The sequence below is a fragment of the Octopus bimaculoides genome, chromosome 8, assembly GCF_046866305.1.
Source record: "Octopus bimaculoides isolate indiv1 chromosome 8, ASM4686630v1, whole genome shotgun sequence".
NCBI classification, from domain to species: Eukaryota; Metazoa; Mollusca; class Cephalopoda; order Octopoda; family Octopodidae; genus Octopus; species Octopus bimaculoides.
Genome location: NC_142935.1, coordinates 50,079,074 through 50,099,721, shown reverse-complemented (window position 1 = coordinate 50,099,721; position 20,648 = coordinate 50,079,074). Strand labels below are relative to the sequence as shown.

At 34.1% G+C, this 20,648-nt stretch overlaps 1 non-coding gene and 1 pseudogene across 1 annotated transcript in view; one reads left to right on the top strand and one right to left on the bottom strand.

Annotated features, from left to right (window-relative positions):
* Positions 1-11,800: 11,800 nt before the first annotated feature.
* LOC128248635 (U6 spliceosomal RNA) lies at positions 11,801-11,891 on the top strand (annotated as a pseudogene).
* An 8,752-nt stretch (positions 11,892-20,643) lies between these two features.
* Positions 20,644-20,648, bottom strand: part of LOC128248622 (U6 spliceosomal RNA) — a 107-nt gene continuing 102 nt past the window's right edge. Inside the window, exon 1 of the small nuclear RNA XR_016242967.1 lies at positions 20,644-20,648. This exon is cut by the window's right edge and continues 102 nt beyond it. This is a non-coding gene — a small nuclear RNA (U6 spliceosomal RNA).

The following is a 20,648-nucleotide window of genomic DNA, read 5'->3' as shown; positions in this document are numbered from 1 at the left end:
CCTTGCAGCTGTGTCTGGGGTATTATGGATATCCCTTCATATTTAGTCATTTCAAATGACTAAACATGAACTACTATTGGAACTTACATACCATGTACATGAAACTTTCTTACCACCTCCATACACCACTTTATTCGAATAATGGAATTGCAAATGTAATATTTTATATTTTATTTCTACTTTCATTCTCTTATGTCCCTCTATATTCCCTATCTCCTACTTTTCCACAATAATTCCTTATTTCGAACTCAAATATTTGCTTTTATTTAACCATCTCACATCGTCTCTGATGAAGGGATATCCATGAAATGCCAGAAACAGCTGTAAGACTATATCTATATCTCTTTCCCTATAAATGTCCCTAAAACTCCTTACAGCTTTGGCCTTGTTATGTCATTTATCTTACTATGAGTATTTTGCTAAGATTGTTAACAGATACTATATTCTTTTGCCAAATCTTTGGTGTAAAAAAGTATATTTAAACATATACATATCTATATATACACACACACACTCACACACACAGACACACACACACACACACACACACACACACACACACATATATATATATATATATATATATATATATATATATATATATATATATATATGATAAATAATAAATAATATATAGTATATAATGTATAATACATATATATATATATATATATATATATATATATATATATATATATACATGCGTAAATGGGTACAGGACGTCACCAACGGTGTAAATAACATGAAATACGTAAATAAACAAGTTAGATACGTAAACAACGAGAGTAAAATGGAAAACAGGACAAGTAAACACAGAGAAAGGACACTTCATCAGTTTTTTGAAAAGAGACTATACATATATATTGGGTCATCCCATAAATAATGCGGGTTTTTAATATTTATTACAAGACGTCCTCGCCCAGCTCTACAGATCTTATAAGACGAGGCTCGTCTATTAGGCTATAGTTTCAGGCTCAGAATCTCGGGAACATCCGTTCACACTGGCTCACGATTATTGTCCGATCTCCATATACTGCATTAATATTCCTCGCACTTTCCGATGCGTTGTCGACATTATGGAACTCATAGAACAAAATATACTGAATATGTTCCTTTGTCACTTCAATTATAGCTTTGAAATGAATAACTGTTAAAGTCGAACTGCATTCATCAAAATTTGCACTGCGAATAAGTCCAACGTAAAATTACTACCTGCTTTTATCGTAAATTGATGCAGGTAGTTTATCCCGTCCCCTTCCGACTTAGTTCAGGCAGTTGAAAAAACTGCATTATTTATGAGAGTCTTTCTTATTTTCCTTATATATATATATATATATATATATATATATATATATATATATATATATATATATATATATATATATATATATATATATAAACACACATACATTTATATATATATTATACAAATGTATATATATGTATATATATGTATATATATATTTATATCTCTTTATCTCTTTCTCTCTTTCTCTCTCTCTCTTTCTCTCTCTCTCTCTCTCTCTCTCTCTCTCTCTCTATATATATATATATATATATATATATATATATATATATATATATATATATATATATATATATATATGTAAACACACACACGCACACACATACGCACACATATATACATATGTATTGTAATTGAGACTTGCGTTGTGAATGGGCATGTTTTGGGGAACGGTACTCTCCTCCACCGCCTGTTATTGAACTTTTTTCTGCTTTCTTTGTTCTTATTCGTATGTTATGTTTTATGAAAAATATTAGTAGTAAGCAAATTAGGCTTCAATGTGAACTTCATGGGAGTTCTTCTTTTTGTAATTCTACCTGCTTTCGTCTCTCTAATGCCTTTCAGTATTTTCCTTTGTTTTGTCTTTCTTCAAAATTTACCATTTTTATTTGTGTCATTCTTATTCTCTGGCCTACCTACCTACCTACCTACCTACTTACTAATCTATCTATCTATCTATCTATCTATCTATCTATCTATATATTTATCTAACTATCTATCTATCTATCTATCTCTATCTATCTATCTATCTATCTCTCTCTCTATCAGTCTATCTATCGATATATATATATATATATATATATATATATGAAGACATGTATGAATGTATATATATATGTATGAATATATATACATGTATATATATGTACGAATGCATATATATGTATATATATATATATATGTATGAATGTATATATATATATTTATATATAAATACATCCATATATATATTCATATATATGTACATATACATACACGCGCCCGCGCGCACACACACGCATACACACGCGCGCGCATACACACATATATTGTTGTAGCATCAAATCCACCTGCTCGGTGCCTCTCAATGTGATGATGCGATTGGAACTTGCTGACATAGTCCTGAATCCCAGTCGACACTCAATGATTGTAATATCCTGCATTTCAAGCTCTCTATACAACTTATATAATCGATTCCATTTGAATTCATACCGTATAATTACATAATTTACTTAATTGGATAACTTTTCAGAACGACTAGACGTTTATCATCACTTCTCGGCAAAATAGACAAGTAATTGCATATGCAAATAGAGACATTTTCGGTTAATTACATAACATCTTTTCCGGTTTTTAGTTTTAAAAATGACGAAATGTTTCATAACATTTAACATTTATTTGATTTGATATGAATAATGGCTTTTGGAATCTTGTGAATTCGTGATTAATTGAAATGACAGTAGTCAGTACTTCATATTTACAAACAGACGCTTTTACAAGTGTCATATGTGTTGAAAATATTCCTAACATTTCAATGAGAAATACTATCGAAATAAGAGATTCAGCTATATTTATATTTTTTTATTAATTGAGCAATTAAATCCATCAATAAATTAATCTCTAATATAGATAAACTATGTTTTAATAAAATAGTTTTAAATAACGTATGTTCCTTAATAGAATAAGTTACCTCAACACAAATGTATAACTCATAGCTGGAGAATATGTTATAAGACTATTTATTTATATTTTCGCGTTTTCGATGACCATCACAAGGTCGATTATATAATGATCTTGTTATATAACATTGATATTCTAGTTAAAATAAGTTGTTATACGAAATATAATGTATTTTGTATGACAAATTCTAATGACATAGGTATGGAAAATAACGAGAAGAGAACTTCACATTATCTGCGTTGCAATATTAATTGAAATATGCGTAAAGATGCAATAATCTTTGAAATATGTGTAAAGATGCAATAAATAAGTAATAACACAATGTAAACCGCAGATTTCACTTTTGTATGAATATACTGTGGTCTTTAAGATCAAGGTTATCCTTCGAATATTTCGGCAAAAGAGCATGAATACACATCGTGGGCTGGTTTATTTTTTCTAATTACAGACAAACGCATGGAATTCTAAAAGAGGGGATAAACATTGAGCACACAAATATATGCTACACAAACCATTACAAACACACACACATGCGTGCCCATGCACAAATATACAGATACACACAGACATATAAGTATGTTTCATAAGATCGTGGGTTCGACTCCATTTTTGTACTGACTGGGCATCATATGATCGAGAGCGGGACACTCCGCTTTTTATTATGTCGCTCCTGGCTACTCAGCACAAACTGAGTATCATTTGCTTACTAATTTACATCTACTTTCTTCAAATAGTTATATCCTCGATGTCCTACTGAGTCAAAGCAGGGAGGATTGAATGGATGTTTATGTCTGCCCGGATCAACACGTTAAACAGTGGTTGAAAATCAGTGAGTGAATGGTGAGATTCATATGTGGATGGATACATACATATGCATGTGTCTACGCACGCGTGCGCGCGCACACACATGCATATATGTATATATACAAATATATATACATATGTAAGTATATGTGTGTATATATGTGTTTATATATATGTGTATATATGTATGCATATATATGTGCGTGTATATATATATGTGTGGAGTGCGGTTACGACGACGAGGGTTCCAGTTGATCCGATCAACAGAACAGCTAGCTCGTGAAATTCACGTGCAAGTAGCTGAGCACTCTACAGACACGAGTACCTTTAACGTAGTTCTCGGGGAGATTCAGCGTGATGCAGAGTGTGACAAAGCTGGCCCTTTGAAATACAGGAAGAAAGAGTGAGAGAAAATTGTGGCGAAAGAATACAGCAGAGTTCACTACCAACCACTGCCCGAGCCTCGTAGAGCTTTGTGTGTTTTCACTCAATAAACACACAACGCCCGGTCTGGAAGCGAAACCGCTATCCTATGACCGCATGTTCGCTGCTCTAACCACTGGGCCGTTTCGCCTCCACATTTCTCATAAATATCACAGGTAAATGTATATCTGTCTATTCTGTGTGTATTGCCTTGTATGTTTCAGTGATTTATTTATGATTCTTTTTTCCGTCTCTCTTCTCATCCGTTATGTCTTTAGTCATGTGGTGTGGTGGTGGGTGTTACAGCACCATTCGTGTTTTCTATTGGAGCTTGGTCTGTCGACTGGCATGTGTGTGGCCTCTGTGATCTAAGTGTCGTGTCAGTTCTATGTGTAGATAGTACGTTAAACTCCATACTATTAATCGAGCCTCTACGTTCTGCCTGAGCATGTTGGTAGAGCATTGACGAGCTTTTTTCTTTCTTTGAGCTCTCACCAATGTTCACCTATACGCTCTCCTATGCTACCTCTCCAATGTAGGTAGTTGTCATATTTCTGCACCGTCTCTCAGTATATCGTAAGCTATACACTAAATTCCTAAAATTACCGTTAAGCTGTGGGGTCGGGGGGGGGGATCTTAGGACAGCAGAAGCACAATGGGGTAAGAAGATAGGGCTGAGGAGAAGGTCAGACTGATTCTAAAAAAGACACACACAAGCATACACACAAACAAGGACACAAAAGCATGTGCACATAGGGAGACACATCTTAGAATCACAGAATGAAATAAGCGGAGCAAGAACACACACGAAAACGAGTGTTGCTGAAGAGGTCATAGATGTGTAACGAAAGATTTCCGGACAATGGACATAAGTTAAAATATTTAGATAAGAACAGTAATAAACGAGTGAGGGAAAAATATATATAGTGCATGCATTTATTTGGCAAAAAGAAAAAAAAATGTCCATCCAGAAATACAACAATATATGTACATAAAGAAACACACAGGCACACACACACACACACACACACACACACACACACACACACACACACATATGTATAGTTAAGGCCACAGAAGTTTAGAACCACAGAGCAGTTTTAACATATCTGAAGAATATAGCTAATCTATGGTTATTCTGTTTGTGAGATTGACTTTCGTCAACTTGCACAACATTGCACATGACTGGCTTCGTTACTGTTATGGTTGTTGCAAGAATTATCTGACTAACCTTATCTCAGACAATTCTTTGAGACACTTGACATTTCAAATTGGCAATATCTTTTCCAAATGCTGGCGAAAACACAACTTATTCTTCCATACAAGTATATGCCATAATTACAGGAAACGTAAAATTGAATATATATAGTGAATTTACTTACGTGTTTCATTGACCTAAGTGAAACAAAAAATCCTAGCTATCGTATTATTATTATTATTATTATTATTATTATTATTATTATTATTATTATTATTATTATTAATATCATCATTAATAATAATAATAATAATAATAATGATAATAATAATAATGGCTCACAAAAGGGAAAACCATCTTAATCCCCAAATCCACGGAAAAGGAGAAACCACAAAACTATAGACCTATAACCTGTCTCCCTACGATCTACAAAGCCTTTACTGCAATAATATCGCAGAGATTGAGTAAACGCCTAGAAAATAACAGCCTGATTCCAGAAGAGCAGATGGGATGCTGCAAGGGCTCATACGGCTGTAAAGATCAATTATTGATCAATAAAGCCATAACTGAAGACAGCCGCAGAAAGAAGAAAGGCCTCCGTATGGCCTGGGTGGACTACCAAAAGGCCTTCGACAGTGTTCCCCACACGTGGATTCTGGAAACGCTAGCCATAAACAAGGTGGCACCAATTATTATAAAATACATAGGGCACTCAATGAACAAATGGCAAACAGTGCTACAGCTCGAAACAAAAGAGGGACTTGTGAAAACGAAAGCCATCCCCATTAGAAGAGGAATATTTCAGGGAGACACGCTCTCTCCACTTCTGTTCTGCCTGGCACTCACACCTTTAACAGAATTGCTAAATAGAACTGGATGCGGTTACAAATGCTACGGAAAAACAGTCAGCCACCTTCTATATATGGATGACCTAAAATTATATGCTAAAAACGACAAAGAGCTAGAGACACTACTACAGACAGTACACGGCTTTACCAAGGAAATAGATATGAAATTCGGATTAGAAAAATGTGCCAAAGCAACCCTGAAAAGAGGAAAATTAGTTAAAAGTAGCAATATAACACTAGATAAAGCCAATGAAATAAGAGAACTAGACGAAAGCCAACCATACAAGTATTTAGGTGTCAATGAACTAGATAGGATGCAACATACACAAATGAAAGAAAAAATAAAGAAAGAGTACTATAGACGAGTTAGATCAATACTAAAAACAAGATAATGGGTATCAACACTTTAGCTGTCCCAGTTATAAGCTACAGCTACAACATCCTTAACTGGACACTAAACGAACTATGTAAAATAGACAAGAAAACAAGAAAAATAATGACAGGATATAGGATGCACCACCCAAAATCTGACATAGAAAGGCTATATATACAACGCACAGAAGGTGGCAGGGGTCTTATACAGCTAGAAAACTACTATAAAATAACCACCATAGGACTGCAAAAATACCTACTCCAAAAGCAAGGGAAACTAATACAAATAGCCACAAAACACGAGCAAAACAAAAAGCTGTTTTCAGTATTTAAGGAAGCTGACAAATACAAACAAGAAATCAATCTACCTAACAAATACGAAGAAGAAGAAGAAGAAGAAGAAGAAGAAGAAGAAGAAGAAGAAGAAGAAGAAGAAGAAGAAGAAGAAGAAGAAGAAGAAGAAGAAGAAGAAGAAGAAGAAGAAGAAGAAGAAGAAGAAGAAACAACAAAAGCTATAAAACAAATGAAATCAAAACTAAAACTAGGACAGCAACGAACCATGATAAAACGATGGCAAGAAAAGCTCCTACATGGTAAATACTGGGCTAAACTAAATGCGAAAGAAATAGACAGAGAAGCATCCCAGCAATGGCTGAGAAGCTTAGGACTCAAAGCAGAGACTGAAGGATTTTTAATTGCTGCACAAGACCAAAGCCTCCCCACCAGAAATTACCAAAAACACATAATGAAAAGAAATATAACAAGTAACTGTAGAATATGTGGAGATGGACAAGAAACAATAAATCATATTATCTCTGGCTGCCCAGTCCTGGCTAAGAAGGAATATATTCACAGACACGACAGGGCTGGGACCTATATACACTGGAAGCTATGCCAGCACTATGGAATAACAACGCAAAAAAGATGGTATAAACACACGCCAGAAAAGGTCACAGAAAACGAGAAAGCAAACCATACTCTGGGATATGCCAATACACACAGATAGAGAAATTAAGGCAAATAGACCAGATATGGTTGTCAAAGATCATGAAGAAAAAAAATGCTTTGTAATTGATGTATCAATACCAGCAGATGACAACATTTCTCTAAAAGAAATGGAAAATTTTTCAAAATACAAAGACTTGAAAATAGAGATAACTCGAATGAGGAATCTAAAAACAGAAACAATTCCTATCATAGTAGGTGCCTTAGGTATAATAGAAAAATATTCAGACAAATACATAACAAAAACACCAGGACTTACAAATATATATAACATACAGAAAAGTGCACTACTGGGCACTGCACACATTCTACGCAAAACACTTTCAATACAGTAAACATAAGAGCACCACAGCAAACCACAGCACATACCCAAGGCCCACAGAGCTGCGCTCGGTAGTGAAGTGAAAGCACGTTATAAAAATAAAACTACTGAATAATAATAATGATAATAATAACAACAACAACTATAAAAAGGAAACTAAGGTCATAGATATTGCAATACCAGGAGTGGCTGTGTGGTAGGTAGCTTGCTTACCAACCACATGGTTCCGGACTCAGTCCCACTGCGTGGCATCTTGGGCAAATATCTTCTACTATAGCCTCCGGTCGGCTATTAAAGAGGGAAATTCTATCAAAATAAGATGCAAGGAAAGCATGAATAAATTATGAACAGAGAAAGACATAGCATGTTCCCTTTCACAGGATAACGATTTCTAGACGGGAAAAATTTAATCGGCAATATTCAACAGCAATTCCAGTTGGAATTGAGGGAGATGTCTACAATGGTTGAACTACACCAGAGAAAGTAGAACAAAAGAGAAAATCGAACTAGGAGAGAAATAACACTTAGGATATAAAGTGATTTTCTCCTTGGAAGGAAAGAGTGTTATAGGGGAAGCAATGTTCTTATTACACAGTTCAAATGAGAGAGGAAGTAGTGAAAGGAAGAGCCTACCAGTTTTGCGAATAGTCGGTAAAGGAAAACTAAAACGAGTAAAGGACAAGGAAAATTGTTCACAAATATTTTTGCTGAAAATATATCAGATCTAAACGACCTCGTATACCATGCAATGTAGTCAAAACGAAAATTGTTGGGGTTAAAATGTCAAACAAAACTAAGGGATAAAATCCTATATTGTAAGCGAATTCTGGTAACCAAAGTTGAACAGCTGATGATAGATCTTGGAAGGATAAAAGCAATAACAGAAAAGAAGATGAAAGAAAGACACAAGGACGACCTTGAAAGAATGCACAGTAGACACAAGAGATTACAGGTAGTAAAATAAGAAATAAGCAATATTAGGTAAAGCAAAAAGTGTCGTTGATACCAACAAAAAAAAACTAATCACTGCAGAACAGGTTCTCCGGAAACAATGTAAGTTTTACATACATCTGATAAATGAGGATGAATATCAGGGAAACAGTGTGCCAGATGCTGAAACAGCAAAGATGTTTTAATTTAGAGCAAAGAGGTTCATCATAACTGAATTTCCAAATTATTTGGAAACGTGTTGTAATTAACAGTTGCAATATCCATTGCGATTTTTCTGTACAAATTTGTTTCGGACATAATACCATACTTGAAGAAATCTGATCTTTTGCGAGCCACTTCATACATGATGTTTTGGCTCGGATTAGTTGCTTGATTTTCTTTTATTTTTCGTTTTTTTTAATTATTATTTCATTGAGTCCACATATCCGTTTCATGAAATATTTTCTTTTTGCCTCCTTAGCTTTGTGTACCATAACATTCTTTGTGTCTTTATAGATGTTTTTGACTATGTCCATAACTGATCTCAGTACATTAAATTCATTTCTAATTCTTGCTTTGCAGGATTACTGTGTATATGTATAAGGATTCCCTTAACTTCAATACCAAACATTGCAGTAATTTTGGAGTGTGTAGCGAAGATTAGACTATTCAGTGGGGAAAGTTAAACTTCATTTTCATTCAAAATGGATTTCATATGCACATTTATCATACCTGTTAAGCAGATTGGATTAGGTTGTGGATCTTTGGAACGTCATTGAAATCTCACAGTTCAGTTTACCCTATCCACCTATCCACTCTAACAGAATTTCTGTCACAAGATTGTTAAATTCTGTGTCTGCGTCTCCCCGTGCTCTATAATTAGTCTTCTGGGCACCCGCATCAGTGACTATTTCTCCAAACATCTCAATCAGGGTATTTCACGTACTAGGTTCCACTTCTACAGCAGAGAGATGTTTTGAATCGTTATTTAGATTCACATTTGTATGACAATTAGCCTGAACATATATAGCATCTATTGACTATCAATGTCAGTTAGTAGGTTATTGGTTACGTTGTTTATGTGAAAATTAGTTTATTGCTACCTATGATTATATATCGGCAAAGGTTTTCTTGTAGTTTAATTAATTAACATTTTTTTGGTATCAGATCTATGCAATGGACATTATTGACCTCTAGGACATCCATATTTGTATTGTTGTAGCTTTTTCAGATAAAGATGATATGCATAACGGATCAGTTTTTGGCGGTATCCTGTTAAAAGGGATCTTTCATGTTTGTATTTTGGACAGGGATCAAACCATTAACAAGTTTTTCGATTCAACGTTAGTTTGATCTAGGAAATGCAGAGCTATTTTCTGAACGAATCTCATATGTTATGTTTTCCTTTACTAGGCATTTCTTATATACCTGCATATTACCCTTATCACTCAGGGAATACCTTAATAGTGTTTGGATGAATAGGTGAGGTTCCTCGGTGGCAAACCCAGTCATTTTTTCTTATCGTAAGTAATCATTAGATTAATTTTGATACTAAATGATAATATTTTATAACTTTATACGGATTTCAAGCATCATGATACACGATTCAATTACATGCGTCTCAGTTGCATAAAGTGCTTTTCTATTTGACTTTAGTAGTGCCATTTGTAAGCCTGTATATCTATATATGGGTGTAGTTATAATTGGGTCTATTAACTGAAGGTCATATGCTAACAAGATTTCTTGCTGGTGTCATTATTAGATATTTGTAGACGGCAGCACCTATATATTGGGATCACAACGGTCATAGGTAGATAAAAGGAGACAGATGAAGAGCGGGAGAAACAGACAGGAAACAAACAGACAGAGAGACTGACAGATAGGCAGGGGTGTCTAGATGCCATTAATAGATTCAGTAGAAATATGCCGGAGCAAAAAAGAGATTATGTTATTGGAGAAAAGGGACTAAAATTTAGAATCTGTTTTTGTCGTTTGATTTTTTTATACAACTGGCTGAGCTGACTTGCAAGGTCAAAAGAAGATCAAAATATGTAACAGAAGCTACAGGAATCACTGTTGTTTACTGTTTTCACTATTTAGAAGTGTTGTTAGATTTGCTAGTAGAAACGAGCCATGAAGACAAACAGGCTAATTCTTTTCACTTGCTGTTTCTATTCGTCTTCCCGAATAGATAAATAAAATAAATATATGCATCAGTGCATCATTGCTGTATTTACAATATTTAATAGGTATGTTTTGTGATAGTATAAAGTGCTGTTGGTGGCGTTTAACGGTTTTACAGTGAATCATGAAAAAGAATTGACTAACTTGTTCTACCGATTACTGTTTGTATTTGTCATCACGGATAGAGAAATAAATAAATAAATACATCATAGCTGCGTTTACATCGTTTCATGTTTGTTTTTTACAGTGGTATAAATAGGTTTGGAGGAATTTAATAGTTTTCTAAGTTTTGTTAAAATATTGGCTGCCGTTTACAGCTTTGGTAACTGTGTGGTTTGTTATGATTTCAACTGTTCAGCTTTTGTAGATGTTTTAAGTTCTAGAAAAGTGTTTTGAATTTTGAAATTGTTTTGCATTTTGAATTATGCAGCGAAACAAATGCTGCCTGGAGTGTCTCAAAATTTCCTTCGTGATGAAAGAGAACAGGTGCTTGTGTTCGAGTAGCCAGAAGAAATTATGAATTAACAGAAAACGGTAGATTCTGAATTTCTAAAACCATTTCTCTAGTTAGATAGTCTGAGGTGCTTAACAGTTTTCTTGTAATGAAAGAGAGCAGATTTTGAAGATTTTGAGGTTTTCTTTTGGACAAATTTTCATTTTGACGGCTGAGGTGAGTTTGTATATCTATTTCTTCAGCTGCCGATTTGATGGAGATACCGAAAATCTGCCCAGCCGCTACTGCTGTTCCAGTATGATTAGTAATGCATAAAATCAAATTGGAAAGCTACAGAAAAGATTAGCATGGCCTCTGCGCATATTCAAGGAGTATTTAATGTGTTCTCTACTAGAAGAATCGTTACCGCCTGGAAAAAAATGCTTAGTGATATTTCTTTCGACTCTTTAATTTCTTAGTTCAAATCCTACCAAGGTCAACCTTGCCTTTCTTCCTTTCGGGGCCACTAATGTAGAAGTCATCCAAAATAAAGGTGTCCAGAACTTTTGTCAGAGTTTCCTTCATTTTAATGTCTTCAAAACGATTACCACTAAGCTTCTTTTACTCTCTCAAAGCCTCAACAAAGTACCCTTTGCCGACTGCCTGGTCAGAGGGACATAGATGATACCCTTGCCGTCGAAATAAGGAGTCATCATGAGCTTCCGGTAGACATGCTCTACTTGGCGTTCTTCTCTCTGGGAAGCCATAATGCTTTCACTGGGCCCTCTTTATTTTGGTTTCTTGTTTACAAAAGTAGATCTAGCTCTCCTCATTGATCACCAGGGATTCAAGTGCTCTTGGATAGAAGGTGCTGAATTCAACCATGTGTTTAACAATCTCCCTACTGTCACCTACGCGTATTTCCTTTTGATCATTACTGACCACCCTGGGAGCAAACTTTGTACAAATTTCTCTCATGTCCAGATCATCATGAATAATTGTGTACAGTTTCCCGACTAACTCTATACACGATGCTTTTTGCCTTTATAGACACACGACGGTCTTCAAGCAGAAAACCAGAAAATTGCTAATTTTCTCAATCACCTCTGACATTCTGGCATCTCTCTATCTCCCGCATCTCTCATTAATTTTCACTTCCTCCCTACCGTCCTTGAATCTCTTGTGCCAATCAAAAACAGATGGTCGGCTCATGCAAGTTAATCGATAAACAGTTTGGAGCATTTTGTAAGTTTCTGTAGCATTTTGCTCAGTCTAACACAAAACTTTATCGCATATCAAGTTTCTAAATTGCCTTCACATCCTGACTGCATTCCGCGAAGTAGTTAGCTGTGATAAATATAGTATTTAGTAGTGTGTCTAATGTGATAGTAAAACAGTTAGCATATCAGACTGTTAGATGTATAGTTATGATATATTAAAATTCCAGTAGTCTAAGACAGTTCAAACTGCCTCTTCTAAAAGGTCTCAAAATTTCTAGAATGCATCTCGTATGCCTCTAAGGCTTTCAATATCTACTCAAAAGGAATATTGTCGGAATTTTTTCAGGAGTCACATCTTACTTTACTTAAATTTTTATTTTTGCATGTGTTACTCCGCTATTCAACAATCGGTCCTATATACACTGGAATTCCATTTCCGTTCTCTTCTTTCTTGTAGAATGATCGTGATTTCCTCAGGAAAATTGTACATTTTTCAATAAGTATTGAAATCAGAATTTTCTAAGTCGCAGTAAGACATATAACAGGTTTATAGTTCTTCGGCGCCACGGTTTCTCGTGTTTTCCGCAATTGGTACATTGTATATTATAGTCCGCTCTACCACTTCACCCTTTGTTGTTGTTCCACATCTTTCGTCCTTTCATTCTCCCTTTTGATTTAATTTTCTCATACTCTTTGGAGGTACTTCAGATATTCTTCCAAAGTTCGTAAACTTCAATCATATAAGGTGGATACAGTATCACTATTGCTAAGTTCTCCATTTCTCCGTAAAATTTCTTTGTGATTAAAAAATATTTTGTCTTTGAAACTTAGTTTTTTCATATCGTGTAATCCTTTGTGTTCTGTGTCGTATCCGGTGTTTCAGGGTCTCCTTCATGGTACTGAAGCATTTTCATCTGATCTCTTTTATTTCTATTAAGTTTTCTTGCTTTTGACATTTATTTGTTTCCAAAGCTGATCCACAATGAGAAATTCTGCTCTCAGATTTTCTGTTCGCATTTTGACTTTTCACTTTAGCCGTTTGTTACATGTTAGATATTCTTATTCTTCAAATCTGATTTTGTTTTTATCAAAGTTTTTGTCATAAAGCATATAAAGCTATTGATGGTTGTTAGATCAATTTCACCTTCTTATAGTATTTCTTTCATTGCTGTATTTTACGTTTTAATCTTGTATTCATTTTTCTGATTATTTTGGAATTTTGGCAGCTGGGCATTTATTTCTTTTATATGTTCATCAAAAAGTGGGATATCATCTTTATAACCTTCATTCTATGGGTCCTGACTGTTATTTTTTTCAATGCGTTTATAGTTTCTAATCTCATACTTGCTAAGTTTCATCTTCAGTTACGTTATTTACTGCGACTCCAGTTATCCAAGCATTGTTTGCTCCGTTTTAAAGCACTTGCTCATGTACTCGCTTGGTTTGAGCTCATATTAAATCTAGTTCGACTAATTTGAGTTTTTCTTTCTTAATATAGATCATAACTTTCATAAAGAGTTCAACAAAATCAACTTAAAGTGGAGGCAGAGCTGCCATTTGTGCGAGGCAACATTTACATAAAATAGCAGCATATGTAACACAATATTTTCAGAAGTAAAATGTTCAGGTTTCGCTTGGTCAATGTAACATTCGTTTTTGTTGGTTTTACAAATCGGTTGTATGATTATTAGAAAAAAGGCATTCTGAAATGAAATAGAACGGTCAAGTTTCGAATTCCCCATAATCATATATTGCAGCTTCATGTTAAGAGACGATCAAGTTATTATCTTATGAATAAAATATCGTAGTTTTGTAATATCAAATATTTTTGCAAAAAAAAAAAAAATTCTTAAATGCAAATAGATTTTAAACTATGCTCGAACGCTAGTATTCATACTTTAAAATTAAAATTTATGCTGCCTTGAAATGTTGATGGGCATGAAGAAAATATCTCTGGCATCTTGGGTGGTTGGTATATGTGCGCATAGATATAAGTTCCACCTAATAATTGAACTTAAAAGTTGAGGTAATGTTTAAGTGAATGATTGTCATTGAGATATTCTAATTACAAGTAAAAGCTATAAAATGGATGGCAGGTCTATTCATCTATACAAAAGCTACAAACTGTTGGTACATTTCCAAAAACTGAAGTTAAAACAGTAACAATGTGACCTACATGAGTGTTAATGTAAAAATTTCCTTGTTTTCAATTGAAGTACTTATAATTTATCTAGTTTTGTAATTAAATAAATATTAATTTAATCATTTTATGCAACATTATTAATAATAACGTTTGAACAGAATTTAATGAATTTATTTCCAAATTGCATCATATAATACAAGAATTGTTCACTGATATTTTATTTGATGGAACAACTAAGCGAAGTAGTATAGAATAAAATCTTACTAATATGTTTAACTTCAGAAAAGGAAAGCATACTAGAATTAAATTAAAGCAGGCGAACCTGCAAACCTCCTCGCCAACAAAAGTGCATTTAAACGGAGAACAGGAAAATATTTTTAGGAACTTCATCAAAGGAAAATGTATTGGATTTTCATTAACTTCAAAATTTTGTTTTTCTTTCATCCAAATTTATAAAGATTCAATAAGTTTTCTTTCCTGAATATTTCTAAATACATCTAAGCCTAGAGGAGTTTCGATAAGTTTATTTCATTAAAATTCCTAATTTATATTTAATATCCTTCTTTACAATAATTGTTGTGAAAGAGTGGTGATGGTGGTGTTGGGCACAGCAGTTTGATCCAGGCCTGATTAAAACAGAAATACGGTTATATAAACCATGAGACAAATGTTGGATCAAAATTAGCAAATTCCATGCGCACAAAAATTCATTTTACAGAAAGATTTGAAAAAGAAAAAAATATTTGCACAAATAGAATTCTGCAACATGCTGACTAAATTTAAAGTTTAATATTAATAATGATATAATTATTATTACTATTATTATTATCATCATCATCATCATTATTATTATTATTATTATTATTATATTTGCTGCAAAGTACCTCGGACGTGTTTCGAACGCTCCAAGTAAGTCCTTTTACATTTGTTCCAAGTTATTAATAGAAATACCAGGAACCTGTCATTGAGTTTCGGTGTTTGTTTGGCCCTTTACGGGGCTATATTTGGCTCCCCAAATCAGTTCGGTGGGCGTTTAATCATATATAATCCAACAAGATGGCGGAGCCCACCTTGAAAGAGTTAAGAAAAAACTACCCATTCCGCAGGTCCAGTGACTGATGAGAATTTACCTCCACTTCCTTCTTTTAGTGGCATCAATATATGAAAATGGGAGGAGAAAGCACAGGGAGAAAAGTACAAAGTCCACCTCAGCAAAGTCCACCAACAGCAGCAGTGGCAGCAGCAGCAGCAGCAGCAGCAGCAGTAGTAGTAGAAGGAGTGGTAGCAGCAGCAACGTGAGACACAGCAACAGCAGCAACAGAAGCAGTGGCAGTGACAGTAGTAACAGAGACAATGCTACGAATTAGCGGGAAAAATAATGCTATAATTGAAAGCAGAGTGGAAGGAAATAAAGGTAAAAATATTAGTGAGAGTAGCAACAGTGGAAGTGGCTACAAATCTACCACCATCACCATCACCACCACCAACAACAACAACAGCATCAGTAACAACAACAACATCAACGACGACGACAACAAAAACAAAAATAAAAGCAAAAGGTTTGCTGATGTAGCAAACACAAACAGGCAAATGCACCCATCTTTCTCCAGAATCACCTTGAAGAGTTTAGCCGAAGAAAGCAACACCATCTACTATAACCCGGAGCTATAGTAGTACATGACATTCACCCATGATGCTAAACAAAGAGACTGAATCCTCAAGCATGGAGTTGTTTGGCGGCCGACAAATTTTTAAGGAAGAAAAGATTTTTATCCTTTATATATATGTTGTTCAGTGTCTACGCGTTGATTAAAATTTGTCTTTCTACTTGTTCTACAATACATTTCAACGCTTCGAAAACAAACTTCTTCGTTTACATCGAATGTATACATGTGTGTGTGTGTGTGTGTGTGTGTGTGTGTGTGTGTGTGTGTGTGTGTGTGTGTGTGTGTGTGTATGTGTGTGTGTGTGTGTGTGTGTGTGTGTGTGTGTGTGTATGTGTGTGTTTCGAACAGTGCAAAATTAAAATTTTAGATGTGATTATATATTTAGGGAATCAAACATTTTTAGGATGGCATTTTAAATTCCTGATTGTGTTTTTAAATAAAGGGCGCGATTTTCAGGAATTTCGTCTATGAATTATGATTGAAAGTGAGAAAATTGATAAAATTCTTTGTAATCAGTTTTGCGGTCAGAGTCCAAATGTTTTTTTGTGTTATGAAAGTACAAAGCAAAATAAATAGCATGGATACTGTTTATATTAGTCGGACTTGCGCCCTCATCTTAATAGCTGCTTGCACTACGTTTCGGCTGCAGTACGTTCCAGCCATCTTCAGGTGTTTTGTGTTCAACTTGGTAGTTTTATCGGAATTTCGTTATAACCGAGTTTATCAAAAGACACTTGAGGAAGCCTGGAGCATACAACAGCGGAAACGTAGTGAAAACAAAAACGAATGTAAGGACAGCACTAGTGTTAATATATAAACAGTACGCATAATGTATAAATTCCCCATCTCAGAAATATGGGATTGTAAGTAGAATGGATAAAGCCGGTTGAATGCAAGAACAAGTGGGGGAGACAAAAAAAGGAGAGGGAGGGATAGACAGATGGATAGAGTGAGAGAGAAAGAGAGGAAGAGAGATAGAGAGAGAAAGAGAGGAAGATATATATATATATATATATAGAGAGAGAGAGAGAGATAGAGAGAGAGGGGGAAGAAAGAGAAAGACACAGAGAGAGCGGGGACGGAGAGAGTGAGAGAACGAGATAATGGCGCCAAAAACTGTGTTTAAATCAAATATTGAATAGTAAATCTGTCATGAAAATATTTGAAACTGAAATCTATTTCTTCGTTTTTACACGGTGAAATTTACAATTAAAATTAGGCTCAAAAAATTAATGTGCATATATCGATAAATTATGGATAAATTTGGGATTTGTATATATCGATAAATTTATTATGAACTAACAGGAATGTTAAAACAGTTGTTTTGATAAAGTTTCAACCTTATCAAAAGTGAAAAAACAAAAGTAAAAAGGAAAAGAAAGAAATTAAGCATTTGGTTTATTTGTGGTTTGTATATATTGATAAATTGTTAGCTTTCAAAAGTGAATGAAAGAAAGTGATACAATAGGATAAAACAAAGAATAAATATTTATAACAATGAAGGTTAATAACCAAATCATTCTGCGAAAAGCATCATTACGTTTATATATAATCTAATGCTTAAAAAATGTTAAAATAGCCCAGCAAGAGTTCCACTATAAAGGAAAAAATATTTTTAGTAGTTTTTAAACTAAATATTCCGCGACTGTCAGACTAATTTTATTTGCTTTAGAAATATAGTCCGATCGAAAACTATTGGTTGCTTGAACGAAAGAATTTATTAGATAATATCAATTCTCGGAGATATAACGTTTTCGATACTTTACAATTGGTGGAAGCTTACTAATAGCTCACGAACAAGTCTTAGCAAATATACTTACACGCATACATGTGCACACGTATTTAACGATATATATTCTTGTAAAGAGATCTCTGTGTGTAATTATCTAAGCCAAACTATAAGTGTACACAAATATAATATTCTGCTTTTACATATACTCACCTATACATACACATACATATACATATATACAAGCACACGCATATATGTGTGTACGTGTGTGTGTGTAAGTGTGTCTGAGTTTGTGCACGGACACACTCATAAAATTCTTACGCATGCACACACACACATACATATGTATATATATGTATATATATCCATATATATATATATACATATATATACATATACGTGTGTATGTATACATTCATCCATGCATGCATACATACATGCATATTTACATACACGTACATACATGCATACATACATACATACATACATACATACATACATACATACATACATACAGAAAGTCCATATAAAATACATACATACTCTTAAGACTTTCTATTCATAAATTATTTGACTAAAATGATCTCTTTGCAACAACACCATCTGATATTGCCATTTTAACCAGCATGCAACACTGCCTGTGCTACACGCCTCAATAAAGATGCTGATTGGCTGAACAGGAGAGGTTAAAATTTCAAGGCCTGTGCACTGAACTTAACAGTTGATCATGATGATTAACTGGAGCGCTATGAAGGATCAAAGCTCTTCCTCCTTTTCGAAAAGCCCTTCTCCACCTCCATTTCCCCATAAACATTACCATCCCCAGCAACTATTTCTAGTATCACCACCTACATCATAACCACCTTCAGCAACAACACCACCATCATCACCAACAGTTTGCTTCACTTCCTTACGCGCACACATTCACCACACTTATGTCTACTTCACAAGTCATCTTTACTGTCACCGGCGTCTCTATATGATATTAATACACAACCTACATTACGGATATCATCAATATGTAGGCCACTGTCTGAAAAGGAAACGCCTATATAAATGTCTACCAGCTAGAAATAGCAGCTAATCTTCTTAAAATTAAACATTCGTGTTTTACAGAAAGACATACATTGAATAATAATATCCTAAATAAAACACTACTTGAAAAATACATATATAAAAATAACCAAATAGGATGATCATGGATAGAATGACTTTGATCTCAGACCTGATTGCTCATAGCTTTTGGTAGCTGATCCAGCAAATAATTCACTGAAAATTGTATGTCGTACCTTTATTTTAAGATCTCGTGTGCGAATATTCATTATTTCAGTGAAAGCTATATATATATATATATATATATATATATATATATATATATATATATATAACAAAGTAAAGTTGTAAGATACCGCACGAGTGGAAATATATATGAAAGAAGGTTTGAAAATGCAATTTTAAAGATGTTACAATGTAAAGCTTTGTTTAAGCTTTGTTGTGTTAAGTACTTGTTGTCACAAAAGTATTAAAATACATATATAAATATATATATATTGATTACTTGTAGTATAGAATTCATTAGAATCCAGGCCCATTAGAATCCAGGCCAATTAGAATCCAGGCCCATTAGAATCCAGGCCCATTAGAATCCAGGCCCATTAGAATCCAGGCCCATTAGAATCTCGGTAACACGTTGTTCACCAGAAATGGCTAGTTATAAAAACATAAGGTTCAAAGTGAGGTAAGATAACCACGAAGGTGTCAGATGCTGGTAAAATACTGCACATAAGCAAGTACCAAATCCAATTTAAACAGTATATCCGACTCAGGTTGGTTCTAATTGCGGCGTGTGTATATAAAAAGAACAGAAATGAAGATTAAAATTTACGAGAGCTGTTTCGGTAGAATTTGATTGATGTATACATAGATTATATCATAGCCTATAAGTCACTATCTTCAAGTAAAATTTTAAACAGGTGATATATTACCTTGATGAAGAAGCCAACGAATATCTTTGGATAAGTGCATTTCTAAAAATGAAGAAAATTAAAAAATCTAGAAATTAGACGGAGTGGCTATAACGAGCATGAGAGAAGCAGAGATTAAATGAGTGTATTATTTCAAAACATTCATCTTAATTAGTTTCTAGCCAAACCCGGCAATAAAGACGTACAAAAAACACAGACATGCTGTAGCCAAGAAATGTCCTAAGCCAGGAAGATATCTAATCAGTTAAGTGAGATAAAACAAAACAAACATCAGGGCACTATATATACCCTCACACTTACACACGCAAAAATAAATAAATATATATAAACACATATTTTTATTTTATTATATTTGTTTTTGTTTATCTAGCTTCAGCTCACGAGCTGTGGCCATGCTGGTGCACCGCCATTTAAAAA